Raw genomic sequence first — 15206 nt, 5'->3', positions numbered from 1 at the left:
GATCCCCAGGCCCCCACCCACGTCAGCTGTGACTCATGGGTCTCGGGTGGGGCCGCCTTGGGTGAGTCTGACCAGATGCTGGAGATCGAGGCTCCCCCCTGGGGCCCGAGGGGCCTGCAGTGAATCTACATGAGGCTCTGCTGGAGGGCCGTCAGCTGTGGCCCAAGTTAATCCGCTTGGCCTTAAAGCCCCTCTGTTGCCCGTATACTCCCCAGAGCCAGCTCTTCTGCAGGTCCTTGACGATGTCCTGGGAGCCGGAGAGATGAGCGGCATCTTTCTTTCTTCTTTTGTCAGCCTTAGACCAGCCTTGGCCCAGGCCTCTGAGGCTTCGCTCAACTCCGGGGAGTCCCCTTTGCTGTTGGAGTTCGGGGAAGGGGCTAGCGGGGGGAAGCTGAGCGCCGTGGGATAAGGGTGGAGGCGGACTGGCCAAGGGGACAGAGGCTGGGCTGTCTGGGGAACGGGGCAGCGTGCATAGGAGCCCCTGTGAGGGCTGCAGGGATGGACAGCACCACTAGGTGAGGGAGGAAGGACCGGGCACCGGGGGCTGGATGAAGATCTGGCAATGGGCAGCTGTGAAGTAACTGACCATTACCCTATTATAGCTGGGAAACAAGGCCAGGATTAGGGTTACCCGGAGAAGGGGCCCCAAGCCCAAGCCTGGGCAGTCAGGGAGGGCTTCCTGGAAGGAGGTGGACAAGCAGGGCTTAGCCCCTTGGAGACAGAGGTCAAGGGTGATTACGGTCTGAGGGAACTTCTCTAGCTAAGTGAAGTTGGGGAATTAGGGTCATTAGGGGCAGGTGGAGGTAGGAAGAACGCTCCTAGAGCTGAGGTTCTCACATTGTGATCCTGGACCCGCAGCAGCGTCCCCTGGGAGTCTGTGGAAATACACATCCTTGGGCTCTGCCCACATCTGCCTCCAACACTGAGGGTGGGTTTTAATCCACTGGATTTTAGTAATGACTCCTCGGGATGCTGATGCCCGGGGAAGTCTGAGAAACACCGTCGTGGTTACTGAGCAACTGAAATGTCTGTGCCCAGGTAATGTTCCCCTGCCTGTCCAGACGGCAGCAGGGGGAGGCGCTGCAGGGCCGGAAGTTGACCCAATCTGCCAGGTCTCTTTCGGAAATCACTGACACTTACAAGGGGAAAAAAAAAAAAACATGGATACGGAATCAGTGACTGGGTCTTGGAAGGGGCCCTTGCCAGGGACGGAGGTGTGTGAGAAGTTTATCTACCGACAGCCAGGCCTCCGTGCTGTTAGCCGGGGAGCAGCAGGGACTGGGGGCAGCAGGCGCAGGGTCCTTGGTCCCACGCCCACCCTCCGCTGGCCCGTGGCCTTGCCCGAAGGGAGACCGTCTACGTGGCGTGTGTAGATGGCCGGGAAGATGCCCCCTGCTGCTGGCTTACGGCGGGCAGTGGGTCTCCCCCTGTAGTGTACGTCCCGCCTTTTAAACACAGCTCGCCGTGCCCCCACCCCCCACCCCCGTCTTTGCTTCAGCCCGATGCCAAAGCTTCTTTGTGTTCCCTGCTCGAGCGTGCTCCTCACCCCAGCAGGTCGTCGCCGTGTTCCTCCCACTTTGTAGCTGAGAACAGAGGTTCAGCGAACATCAAAGGAGCTGCCCGAGCCCCACAGTGAGGCCCTGGCCCGGGTGTCCTGGCTCTGGTGACCCCAGCATGCTGATTGTGTCCCATCCCAACACATTCTGGCCTCGAGTTGATGAATTGCAAGTGGCTGGGCAGGGCGTACACCTGCTACCCAATTCCGCACCCCCCACATGATCCCGCCAATTTCCTGGGCACCTGCTATGGGCCAGGCACTCTGTACGCTTTCACCTAAGCGGCACGTACAGCTGTTGTTTTCTATTCGAGCTGGAGGACGGGCTGCTGGGGTCCGGAGCAGCCCCCTGGTGCAGCTCTGGGGATGTCCCACCAAAGTACCTTGGCCGTTGGAAGTCAGAGTTGACTGGCGTCTGGTGGCCAGGACCCAACACCCAGGCCACTGGCCTCCTGAGCCACCTACAGCAGGGCGCTGTGGCTGGGGATTGTCAGTATTTAGACAGTGCCACGTGATCCCAGCAAGGGTGCAGAGGAGGCCTGGGTCCCTGGAGGCTCAGGGCTCCAGCCCAGCTGCCAGAATCTTATTTTCTCCGGCTCTGCAAGCTCATCTGCCTCATCTGCTCATCGGGGGCGGGGAGAGCATCCCCTCTCCTAACATCTGCACAGCCTCCCAGGGGTCTCTGCATTTGGTCCCTTCCCCCTTGGCAGCTTAGAGACCTTGAAGCGGTGAGCCCTCAAATGGCAGCCAGGTGCACTGAAAATGAAATCTGAACTCTCACGTGGCTGCAGAACCCCTAGATTCTGCACCTCTTCCTACCTGTCCTGGTCCCTCTTCCTCTGCTTCCTCCACTCCCTCGCTCCAGCCCCACTGGTCTTCCTGCAGCTCGGCAAACAGGTGCACACTCCTGCCTCCGGGCCTTTGCATCCACAGTACGCCCTGCCTGGCACGTCTTCACCCCAGGTCTCCCAGCAGCCTGGAGTTCAGAGGTCTGCTCCCTGGAGAAGCTTCCCCAGCCACCCTCGATCAAGGTCTCTCTCAAACTGCAATAAGAGGGTGGTATCGCTACCAGAAATGACTGTTTTTTGGCTTCTCCGCCGCCTTTCCTTCCACTCAGTGCTAAGTGTCAATGAGGGCAGGGATTTTTAATGCCGGTTTCCCAGTCACGTACTAGGTGCTCAACTAACACTTTTACCATACAAAAGCCTCTTCTGTTGCTCTGTGAGCCTTGATGTTGTCCTTGACTTCTCCCTCTCGTTCCACTTCCAGTTTTCCAGAAATCCTGTCCGCGGTTCCTTCTAAAAGCATCCAAAATCCAGTTTCTTGCCACCCGGGTCCAAGCCACCACTTAATCTGAATTATTCAGTAGCCTAGCCAGGCTGCTCCTGCCGTGTTTCTGCAGTGTCTTCTCTAGCAAACCCTGACAGTGCTTGGGGCTGGATCGTCCTCTGCTCTGGGGCTGTCCTGGGCACCACGGGACATGGAGCAACATCCCCAGCCTCACCACTAGAAACACGTAGCATCCCCCGAGTTAGGACCGGTGTCCCCAGCCATTGTCAGATGTCCCCCAGAGCCCCCCCCCCCTGCCCTTGGCTGAGCAGTCCTGTCACCAGAGAGTCTCTGGAAGCCTGAAGAGCATAATGTTCCTCCCATGCTCAGGACTCTCTGCAGACTTCCGCACGGTAGCAGCCCGAGCCTGTCTCTTGGACGGGATTCACTCTCCTTCACTCCTCTCTGCCCCTTACCGGGTGGCAAAGCCACTCTGGAATGTCTTCCTCCGGTCGGCTGTCCCTGTGCCCAGAGCTCCCCGTTCCCCTCCAGCCTTCTGCTCTGGCGACTCTGCCGAGAGGCTTTCCTGAGCGTTCCATCTCCACGAGCGGGTGGCTCAGGATCCAGGCTGGTTACCAGCTTGGTCTGTGACCAGGAAGAGCAGAATGTCTTGCCTCCCCCTGGAGAGGGCCCCCCTCCCTGCCACGGAGCGCTTACAGGCTGTGACCGGTGACCGTGTCCCAGCCACCTAACTGGAGGGGCCGGGAAATTGCAGGTGAGGGGGGTGGCAGATGGAAACATGGGCTCCGTGGAAGACCACCCTTCCCCCCCCCACTGGGGGCTGAACACTTGGGACCATGCATGACATTGGGTCCTGTGTGCCTCGTCCGTGCCTGACCCCCAGTGTCCGGTAAATGATGCTTGCCCGAAGAATGCCCCTTCAGAGGGAACCCGGCTTATGGGATGTGGCTTCGTACCCCGACTCTGCTGTCAACTTGCTTTGTTGTCTTAGATGCGTCTCTTTGCCTTCATACCTTTGTTTTCTAAGGCCTGCAGGTGTTAGCCCCTAGCCTGCGGACATACGAGTCTTAGATGTAAAATACGGCTGAATGCTTAGCACAGAGCTATCGCGTAGTGGGTGCCCGATGATCCACCCCCAACACGCTGGACTTCAAAATGTCCCATCGTATGTAGGACACACATGGAACTGATGAGAATGCTTTTGTCGGACACATTGTAGGTCTTCCTCAGCCCTGACTGCAGCCCCCTGAGACCGGTATTAGGTCATCTCAGAGCGGGGGACTGAGTTATGGGGGGGAACCCTGTCCCTGGTGGTCTTGCCCATATAGCACTAGTCCTCTGGGGAGAGCGTGGGGCGCACGTTCCGCAGTGAAATCCCAGCCCTCCTGCCTCTTGTTTGCCCTTGGGCAAGTTGGTTCTCTGTAAAATAGTAGAAAGGACCATTCCTCTTTCACAAGTTGCTGTGAGAATTGTTTGGTAAGGGTTTGGAATAGTGCCCAGCACAGAATAGGTTGTCTCGTGGTGGTTCCCTTCTTTGTGTTGGCTTAATGATGTTCTGGAAAGAAGCCATGCCCCTAGGGGATCCCAACATCCCCGATCCTGCAAGGACAGTTGGGAGCCCCTGCTGGTGACTGGGGGAGGGAGCTTTCACGCAGAGTAGGGAACAGCCTGGGAAGGGCTGGGGGCCGTGAGCTCTCGTCCCAACAATGGGTGGCTCTGCTAATAGGCTCGTACAGTGTGACCTGAACACACTGCTTTCTTGCGGGGAGCCTGCTTCCTGTCTGTAAACTGGAGGTGTGCAGACTATTGAAAAATGGAAGGCATTTGGTACCATGGGCTGCTCAACAGATGGGACCTACTGCTTTGTATTAGCCTTCTTATTCCTGTCATTATTGACCATTTATAGCCTGAGAACTTAAGATGTGCCCACCACTTGAGGACGGGGCTGGGGGCCTCCTAGAAAACCCATCCCGGCTGGTACAGATAAGGACAATGGGATGAGTCTGTCCTGTCCGGGGATTGGAAGGTACCTGTATAGGAGGGGACGTCTTGAAATACTTGAAGGCTAGTCTTCCAAGTCCCTGTGTCCAGTTTCAGGAGTCTGAGCCAAGAGCTGCCTCTCCCAACTGCAGGGACAGGAAGCCAGTCAGGCAGACTTATTCCCGAACTCCAGAACTATGCTGCCCAGGACGGCCGCCACCAGCCGTGCCTGGTGCTCAGGCACTTGAAAAGGCTAGTGGGGCCAAGGAACGGTTTGAATTTTAATTCCTCTAGAATGAACTTTAAAGCCTGATACTCGATTCAGTTCCTGGAAAACTTTAATACACTGGGAACAAAGTGGGTATGCGAATCTCTTCCTTTCGACGGAAAATCTTAGGAAACTTAAAACCCTTCCAACAAAAGTTTAGCATCTGGATTGAGAGATGGTGTAAGTCTAAAATACCAAATTTCAAAGAAGTACTACCTTTCCAAAAAAAGGAACGTAGCTTAATTTTATAGCGGGTTAAAATAACACTTCTGATATATTGGGTTAAAGATATTAAAATTTCACTTGGTTATTTTTGCCTCTATCACAGATCCTGGAAAGTGTTAAATCACGTGTCTGGCGGACAGGTATTGGCTCAATGGCATGGCCTTGCCCTGGGGGTCTGTCCTGCTCGATTGCTGGTAGCATTAAGTGTTCTTGGTATTTTGATTTTGGCCAATATGGTAGCCAAAAAAGTATCTCATTTGTTTTCTTTTTTTTTCTTTGAGTTTTCATTTTTTCATTTTCTTGGGTTTATTGGCTTAGAATTCTGGCACCTACTTTTCTATTAGAGAATTTGTGTTTTTCACACTGGTTTGTGGAAGGTCTTTCTGTACTAAATGCTGTCTTTTGCTTTTGAGATTTGTTGCCTGCCTTATTTTTGCTTACAGTGCTTGATGTGAAGAAGTTTAAAATTTTTGTGTGATCGAACCCTTTCCTGTCTAGGAATGATATTGTTTGGATTTGGGTCTTTTTTATGGTTTCGTTTTGATGTGATTGGATTATTTCATCTGGACTTTATTTGAGAATGTGGTGTGAGGTATTGAATGGATGAGAAATTTGGGGGGAAAACTATTTTAACCGTGTCTTTAATTACTCGATATGTACATTATTCTGCGAGTGTGTGTGTGTGTGTGTGTGTGTTGGGGAAAGAATCACTACTGTAGATATTTAATTTTTTATAGCCTTTAGAGCACTCCTGCTTATGTTTTGTGTCTGACTCCATCAGTAGAAAGAGTGGGTAGCATGGCATGCCCTTTTCCTGTGTATAGAAATCATAGACTCCGTGATATCAAATGCCTCGCCCAAAGATCCCCAGTTTAGAAGTAGTGGGGTTGGGACTTGAGTATGGAAATGCTGATTTTTGTAACTGATCACATGCTGTGTCCCTGGGGACCAGAAGAAATGCCACTTTCTTAGATCACGAACTTGATCAAGCAGAATGCTTTACTCCTGACGTTGCTTTATTGGAGTGAGGCAGACCCAACCTCGTGCATCTCCAAGTCGGGTTCCCTATTCCCATCCCTTGCCCATTCTCTTAGGATGCAAGTAGCTCTTTCTGGAGATCCTTGTCAAGGTCTTACATTTACTGACCAAGTGTGAGTTCTTCTCAGTCCTTTTAGACAAACACATTCTTTACAACCTAGATGTTAGAAAGTTCTCTCTGACCACTAGCTACCATCCAGACCTGCCTCCTTTTCCCTCCTCTGTCCCTGGTTAAGTGTATGCCTTTCCAGACATTTTTCTGCACATGAATATCCGTACCCTTAGAAAGGACAGTTTCTGGTTTTGGGGTCAACAATACCATCACGAATGTATAGTTCAATTTTTTTTTTTTTTTTACCACTTGTATCAGAGGTCTACCAATACACTTAATTTCCTTCTTTCCAACTTCTGCACAGTAGATGATCATACAGACACCCCGAGGTTTATCCAGCTGTTCACCGAGCACTGGGCATTTGGGTTGTCTTCTGATTTTGCTTTTACGCACAACATGATGAACACCGTGTTCAGGCTTTCTTGCCAACTCGGGCAAATGCTTTTCCCCTGGGGGAGGACGGTGAAAAGTAGAATTGCTCCATCCCAGGTAGGCATGTAGGATACTGCCAATATGGTCTCCAGAATGGTTCTGGCAATTGACGACCAGCCATGTGTGGAAGTACTGTATTTCAGGTTTGGGCAATTTAGTAGGTAGAAGTATTATTTCATTGTTTCAATTTGCATTTCTCTGATGGCCAAGTAGGTTGAACCCCTCTTCATATGATCCCTGGGTACTTGTATTTCCTCTCTGAGTTGCATATTCATCACCACTACCCACTTTCCTTGTGGCTTATCTTTTAACATAAAAGGCTTTTTTGCCCCCTCAAATGAATCTATGTATAATCATTCTAGATAGCATGTCACATGTGTTAATATCTTCTGGAAAGTTGCTTGCCTTTGAACTTGATTTTTTTAACTTTTTAAGATTTTAAGATTTTATTAGCGCAAGTTGGGGCAAGGGGTGGGGGGGAGGTACAGAGGGAGAAGGAGAAGCAGACACTGTGCTGAGCAGGAAGCCCAATGGGGTGCTGGTTCCCAGGACCCTGGGATCGTGACCTGAGCCCAAGGCAGATGCTTAAACGCCTGAGCCACCCAGGGACCCCTTAAGGTTTTATTTTTAAGCAATGTCTACATCCAGTGTGAGGCTTGAACTCAAACCCAAAGATCCAGATTCACACACCCTACTGACTGAGCCAGCCAGGTGCCCCCGATCTTTGCTTTTTTGAGGGAGGGAGGGAGAGAGAGAGAGAATCTGAAGCAGGCTCCATGCCCAGCACTGACCCACGCCAGGGGTGGGGGGAGGTGCAGGGGGCTGGATCTCACAACCTTGAGATTATGAGCAAAATCAAGAGTGGCACGTTCTCCTGACTGTGCCACCCAGCCGGCCTGAACTCTGCTTTTCTTATGTGGAACCCTAATGTCTTAGTATTATTCACATTTACCATTCATCTTTCATGTTTTTTAAAACCTCTTACTTGTAAAGGCCTTTAAGACCCTCAAGTCAAACGTTCGCTTATATTTTATTGTAATAATTTAATAGCTTTTGTTTTTACTAAAATTTACTACTGTGGGTCATGAGGTAGGGCTCCAACCTTTGTGGGTTTTGTTTTTGTTTGTTTATTTTTTTAAATTGGGCACCTGGGTGGCTCAGCCGTTAAGCGTCTGCCTTCGGCTCAGGTCGTGATCTCAGGGTCCTGGGATCGAGCCCCACATCGGGCTCCCTGCTCGGTGGGAAGCCTGCTTCTCCCTCTCCCACTCCCCCTGCTTGTGTTCCCTCTCTCGCTGTGTCTCTGTCTGTCAAATAAATAAATAAAATCTTTGAAAAAAAATAAATAAATGTATGGCCAATTGTCCCAATACGAACCATGTACGAGTCTTTATGGGAAGTCTCTCCTTTCACACAATAAACAGCCTTCTCTACCTGGGTCTAGATTGTCCTTCATAGGCATGTTAATTTCTGCTCTGGTGTCCCATGGCTTCGTAATTTATTTTTTTAATTGGTCAGACAAGTCTCACTTAGTTTGTTTTCCCAAAATGGTCCCGGCTCTTGTTTTGAATTTCGGAGTAATCTTGTCAAACTCTATGAAAAATCTTACTGGGGCTTTGACAAGGGAGTTTATGACATTTATAAAATTTGGGAAGAAGTGACTTCCATTTTTATAACAGTCTTCTCCTTCATAAACCTGCAGCATCCCATTAATGAGTCTCTTATTGATCAGGAAAGATTTATATTCAACCACCTTTTTTATAAAGTTTTGTTGCTATCCAGTTTTTAAATTTCCTATTATATCTTTTTATGTGTGTCTACTGTCTGCCCACTTTGCTCTCATTTATGAACGGTATGTACATTTCTTCTTAGAATTTTCTAGGAAATACTTTGTATTCAATGATCTGTAGTTTTGTGTCTGTTTCTGCTATTTCCAGTTCTTTCTACATGTGCTGCAACCCCCAGCACCAGTCTGAACAGAGAGAGCATGAATTTTTGCATGGGTCCTAACTTTTACAAAATGCTACTGCAACCCATTTTAAAGCTATTAATTCAGTTCCATTGATGGGAGGGTTAATTCTTAGGTTGATCTCACACCGCTGCTTATTGCAGCTTGATATTGTGTTTTAATAGTTTCTTGGGAAAGCCATCCGTTCTAAGGCCCATTCTAATTTCTTCGCTTCCCTATTCACCGTCACCTCAGCCCCGCTCCCAGGAAGGGGTGGGTGAACCAAGCATGCATGCACCACAGACCAGAACTTGAGTTTAGGCTTGTTCAGACTACCTTGGACCTCTCAATCTACCTGGGCCTCAGTTTCCCTACCTATCAAACGGCCATAATAGAACTTTTCCCCTCATAGGATTTTTGTAACCCCTTTAGTCTTCCTAAGGTTAACTTACCCCGTATTTGAGCTACATGAGCCCGTCCTCCCACCCTCCCGACTGTACCTGGAAATGGTGTCCATCTTGCTCAGAATGTGAAGGATCCCCACCCTGAATCCGTTTGTCCTGGAACCAGCTTCTGAGCCTTCGATCCTCTCCCCTGTACATACCATCTTCAGCCCAGCAGCCGCCCAGTTCCACCGCCATACCCCTACTTGGTCAAGGTCCCCGCCCGGGTGCCCTTCCCATAGCCGCCCAGTGTGGACGGGCCATGGCAGGTGGGTCCTGCTCGGCGAGAAGGCCCAGGGCCACTTTCCAGGTGGGGACCACAGGCTGCCAGCCAAGGGCATCACCAAGGACACCTGGGTCCCTGAAGCTCCAACCTCGAGACGGCTATATTTGGAACTAAATTGGGGTCACCACTTCCATGTCCTCGTCCTTGTCCCCCGCCCCCCAAAGCACCAGAGCAGATGGTGGTCATTTTCTCCCTCGCCTGCGTCCCTCCTAATTAACACTCACCCTCTTCCGCCCGGGCCTGCTCAGCAGATGGTCAATGACACCCCTGTTCCCCGTTCACTGTTCCTCTGGGGACAGGGACGTGCGTCAGCTTCAAGGAGGACGGAGCAGCTGGTGGAGACTCATGGTAGGACATGGTAAAAGAGTTGTGGGCAAAGGGACGTGCTCAGTACCTCAAACACGACCCCGCCTACCTCCTTCATCCCTCTGCTCACCCCACGCCCGGGTGAGCGGTCACTGTGACTGCCCCCCGCCCAGTCCATCAGTGAGCCTCCCCCTCTGCCAGAGCCTCCTCCAGGCCTGTCCCCTTCTGCTCAGAGGCTGCAGCAGCCTCTTGTGTGGTCTGGTTGCGTCCAGTGTCCCCTCCCATGCGCTCCCCACAGGGTGGGCTCCCCAAGGTAGATTGGAAGACCCTGAGGACTACCAAACTATACCCCCACACACGCAGCCACTCTCGACTGCTGGGGAACAAAGTCCAAGACCCTGGATGTGGGCACCACCGCTGCCCCAGGCCCACTGCTCTCTCCTGCTGTGGAGAACCGACTGCATGCCCTTCTCCAAGCGCCATGTGCTGGCTCGGCTCTCCAGCAAGGTCTGAAAAGTAGAGTCCCTCCCGTGGCTTGCACATCCAGCTCCAGGTCACACGCTGCCGCCTCCAGCAAGTCCCCCTGATTCTACCCTGCCTTCTCCATCATGACTTCGGGAGTCTTGCACTCCCCTAGCATGCAGCACCAGGGTGCCAGGAAAGGTTCTGGGGGTGTTCGTGTTCTGTTGCTACTCTAACAAACTACCACCAGCCTAATGGCTTAAAACTACACGAACTTAGTATCTTCCAGTTCTGTTGTTCAGGAGCTTGAAGTAAGGTCCCACCTGGGTAAAAAGCCAGGTGCTGGCAGGGCCATCTTCTTAAGACTTGGGGGGCAGGGGGAGTTTGTTTTGTTACCTTTCCCTGCTTCTAGAAGCAGCCTGTATTTCTGGGCTTGTGGCCTCCCCTCTTCCAAGGCTCATACCAGCAGGTAGAATCTTCACCCGGCCTCTCTGTCCCCGTCTGGCTCCCTCTTCTGCTCTGAAGGACCCTGGGGATTACGTTGGGCCCATCTCCAATCAGCTTTAATTCCATCCGCATACTTGCCATGTGACAGGACCTACTCCTTGTTCAGGGATGAGAGTGTGGAGATCGTCAGGAACCATCTTTCAACCTATCCCAATTTGTTATTAGACTTCTTAATTTTGCCAGCCTGGCATGCATGAAATGGATCATTTTAATGTGGATTCACTGGAGGCATGTTTTGGGCTCAGTCAGCAATACCATGTTCTTAAGTGGTGTTGATATTTGGGGCGTCTTCCTGGCTTAGATCCCATGCATGGTGAGCATATGGGAAGAGCACCAGATGCGCAGTTGGCAACCCTGGGTTTGAAGTTGGATCCGTTAGCTGTGTGACCGTGGACACATACTTACTGAGTCCCCCTCGATCCCCTGTAGAGTGGTTTTAAAAAAACGCGTGCGTGTGTGTGTTTAAAATGAATTAGTTGAACCAGGGAAGATGGGCAAGATCAGGTCAGAGTCTTGTGGGTGAGAATGAGGGCAGAAGGTCCCCGAGCTAAGCTATCACACATCCGAGAACCCCTAAAAACCAAGGCTAGCTCCTCAGCCTGGGCTTGGTGTCCCCTTGATTCTCAGCACAAAGGGAGGAAGTGCTGGGACAGCTGGAGATGGATCAGTTACTCATCCCTCGTGTCATCCACACAGCCACCTTAGTCCTTAGTCAAAAGGGGATTCTTCGTGGTCTAAATAGGGGTCTTGGGGCACCTGGGTGGTTCAGATGGTTAAGTGTCTATCTTCAGCTCAAGTCATGATCCCGGGGTCCTGGGATCGAGCCCCGCATCAGCGGGGAGCCTGCTTCTCCCTCTCCGTCTCCTGCTCCCCCTGCTTGTGCTCTCTCGCTCTGTCAAATACATAAAATCTTTTAAAAAATAAATAAAAATAAACAGGGGTCTTAGGTGAAGTGCAGTTTCAAAGAGGCATGCCTCCCATAGCCAAGGTCTGGATGGGAGACAGTCTTGATCCCTTTCATTAGCTCCCCTTGGGTGGAAATCCAGGGCGCCTCTAAGGGTTGCCCTGTGTGGTTCAGGAGATGGCACATGGCCCCAGGATGCCTTGGTGTGGTAGGTGGGAAATGGAGCCCAACCCATGTCCTGCTTGCCAAGCTTGTGCACGTGTGTGGGGGGCTGGGCTACCCCTGCCCAAGGGAAGAATTTTTCCTTCTTACTTGTACAAAGACCTGTTATGGGCACCCGAAGCTTTCCGTGCATGTGGGATAGTGAGAGGTTTTTTCCCCAATCTCCAACAGAAATGTAGAAGGCAAGCCTGCCCTACATCTACACAAATGGAGACCCAAAAGCACTGTGGTTCTTATTTTTGTCCATGTGTAGCCATGGACATGGACACTGATGTAACGTGCTTAAAAACAAAGGTCTCCGTTCATAATTCATCTGTTCCCAGAGAGAAGCGGAAAATTGATTTATCAAGGTCACTAGACTTGAGGCTTCTCCTAAATTCCTTCTGGCTAGAGTTCATCCCTCATGGGCTGGGGGGAGGGATGTGGGAAGACTCAGCAGTCCCCAGCGTGGCCCCTGGGTCCACAGGCAGGAGGGAGCCTTCCTCACCAAGTACGGGGTCCTGACCTCTCCCTCCCCCCAGGGGTGCAGCACAGCATGGGCTCCAGAAAACCTGGATTTCTGTCTAGGCTTGATCAGCTGTACGTCTATAGCCTTCACTCATGAACTTGATCCAAAATATAAAGTGTGGCATCACCTTGCCAGGAGTAAAGCCGTGTCACCCCAGGAATCAGGATCACGGCCACTAACTGAAATGCCTTTGTTAAGGGACTCCCAGGGGAGGCCATCAGTGTGAATGTGTGGGTCAGCTTTTTCTGTCCATAGAAGGAAAGTATTCCGAAGACCACTTGTGCATATTGGGTGGTTAATCTACCTAAAACATTTAGAATAGTGCCTCGTGCATAGTGCGTGCTCAAGAAGTGTAACCTGTCATGATGGGGATGAGGGTTCTAGGGTGTGGCGCTCTCTGTGCAGGAAGTTCTGCTCAAGACAACCTGAAATTTTAGGAGTGGCAACAATCGTTACTTTCAAATCAAGTCTTTAAAATTGAGACACCTACATACGAGGAAATGCGCAGATCTTCGAGCATCCAGTTCAGGGACCCACACATAGATCTGTATGACCCACACCCCTATTGAGCTACAGAATGGCTTCATCCCCCAAAGATGGCTCATGCCCTTTGCCTACCTACCTCCCACCCCTGCCCAAGTGGCTGCCACCGTCCTGATTTCTTTCTCTGTAGGTTGGTTTTGTCTCATCTGGAGTTGCGTGTGATGGAATCCAACAGTATGTCCTGGTTGGAGCCCAGCCCTTTCCATACACCAGTTTGCCGAAGTCCTTCCATGTTGGATTTATGGGCAATCCATTCTTTTTTTTTTTTTTTTTTAAGATTTTTTATTAGGACAAGAGCTGGGTGAGGAGCAGGGAGAAGCAGACTCCCCACTGAGCAGGGTACAAGCAATCCATTCTTTTTATTGCTGAACGGTATTGCAGTGTGTGAATGTAATGTATTTACCAGTTTGTGGACATTCTGGTTGTTCTCGGGTTTGGGTTACTAAAAGTAAAGTTGCTGCGACCATTCTGGATACATATTTTCATTTTTGGAGTGGATCTCTGGTCCTAGAGAAGGTTTCTGCTTGGATCGTTTTATACACCTGTACCGACCATGTGAGAGGTGCATGGCTGCATGTCCTTACCAGTATGTGATGGTTACCATCTTGAATTTAGCCATCTGATGGGTGCAAGATGGTAGCTCATTGACTTTAAATTACTCTTCTCTGATAAATAATTACTTTTGGTGCTTTTCCATGTGCTTAATGGACATTAGATCATTTGTAAAGGGGACTTCAGGTCTTTTCTCCATTTCTTTTTTCTCTTTTTGTTCAGATGTAATATTTGTTTTCATACTATGGATGGAAGTCCTTGGTCAGGTACATGTATTAGGACTTTTTATTCTGGTTATTGGCTTACCCTTTTCTTACTGATGTCCTGACAAATGTCCGGGACATTTTACTTTGCTGAAGTATATCTTCACATCTTACAACTTCAGTGATTATTTCTTTCTGCCCCCCCATCTACTACAACTTTGCCTCTCTCAAGATCATGAGGGTATGTTCCTGTGTTTTCTAGAACCTCTCTAGATGGTCTTTGATCCATCTTATTCTAACTTTTGTGTATGAAATGATGTATGAATCAAAGTTCACTTTTGTTCTGCAGAAATATCTAGTTCTAGAATCATTTAATTTTCTTTTCCATAATGAATTGTCTGGCAACTTTTTTGTTTTTTGAAGCTTTATTTTGTAAGTGTGGGTCTATTACAAGGCTTGCTGTTCTATTCCTTTGATATGTTGGTCCCTATGTCAAAATCATACTTCCCAAAACTGTTTTTGGCTGTTTTAGGTCCTCTGTATGTTCATATAAAACTTATATTTATCTTGTCAGCTTCCACAATAAAATCTTGTTGAAGTTTTTGAGATAAAGTCTGCAGGTGAATTTGAGAAGAAATTGACATCTTAACATTGAATCCTCAAATCCGTGAGTGTAATATACCTCTTCATTTAGATGTTCTCTAGTGATTGATGTTTTGTATTTTTCAGTGAGATTTCTTCTACTTGTTGAAATTTACCCGAGGTTTTTTTTTTTTTTAAGATTTTATTTATTAGTGAGAGAGAGCACAAGCAGGGGGAGTGGCAGGCAGAGGGAGAAGCAGACTCCCCACTGAGCAAGGAGCCCGATGTGGGGGCTCGATCCAGGGACCCTGAGATCATGATTTGAGCTGAAGGCAGATGCTTAACGAATGAGCCACCCAGGCGCCCTGCTTAGGATTTTTTATATACAACATGTTGTCACTTATACAGCTTTAGCTTTTGCTGATTTTTGTGACATGGATGTATTTCTCTTTTTATTACATTGGCCACCATCTCCAGTAAATGTTAAATACAACTGGCCAGAGCAGACCTCTTTTACTTGTTCCCAATTTTAGGCGGCACAGTCTTTCACTGTTAAGATGGTAGCTATAAGTTGTTTGTGGGTACTTTATCAGGTTTTCTGAGACTTGTCATAGGTGTGTGTTGACTTTTTTTCAAAGCTTTTTTTCTGCATCTGTTGACCTCATTACATGGTTTTACTCCTTTATCTCCTAAACGTGGTGAATTGTATTAATTTTCAGATGTTAAACCAATATTGCATTCCGGAATCAAGCTTCACCTGATGGGTAGATTTAATTTTCTGAATATTTTGTTCAAAATGTGTATATGTTCATGAGCAGGAATGGTCTGTAGTTTGTTTCTTGC

Source organism: Phoca vitulina, unplaced genomic scaffold (assembly GCF_004348235.1).
Source record: "Phoca vitulina isolate PV1807 unplaced genomic scaffold, GSC_HSeal_1.0 scaffold66, whole genome shotgun sequence".
Taxonomy (NCBI): Eukaryota; Metazoa; Chordata; class Mammalia; order Carnivora; family Phocidae; genus Phoca; species Phoca vitulina.
The sequence above is the reverse complement of the archived record's forward strand: the minus strand, read 5'-3'. Positions refer to the sequence as shown.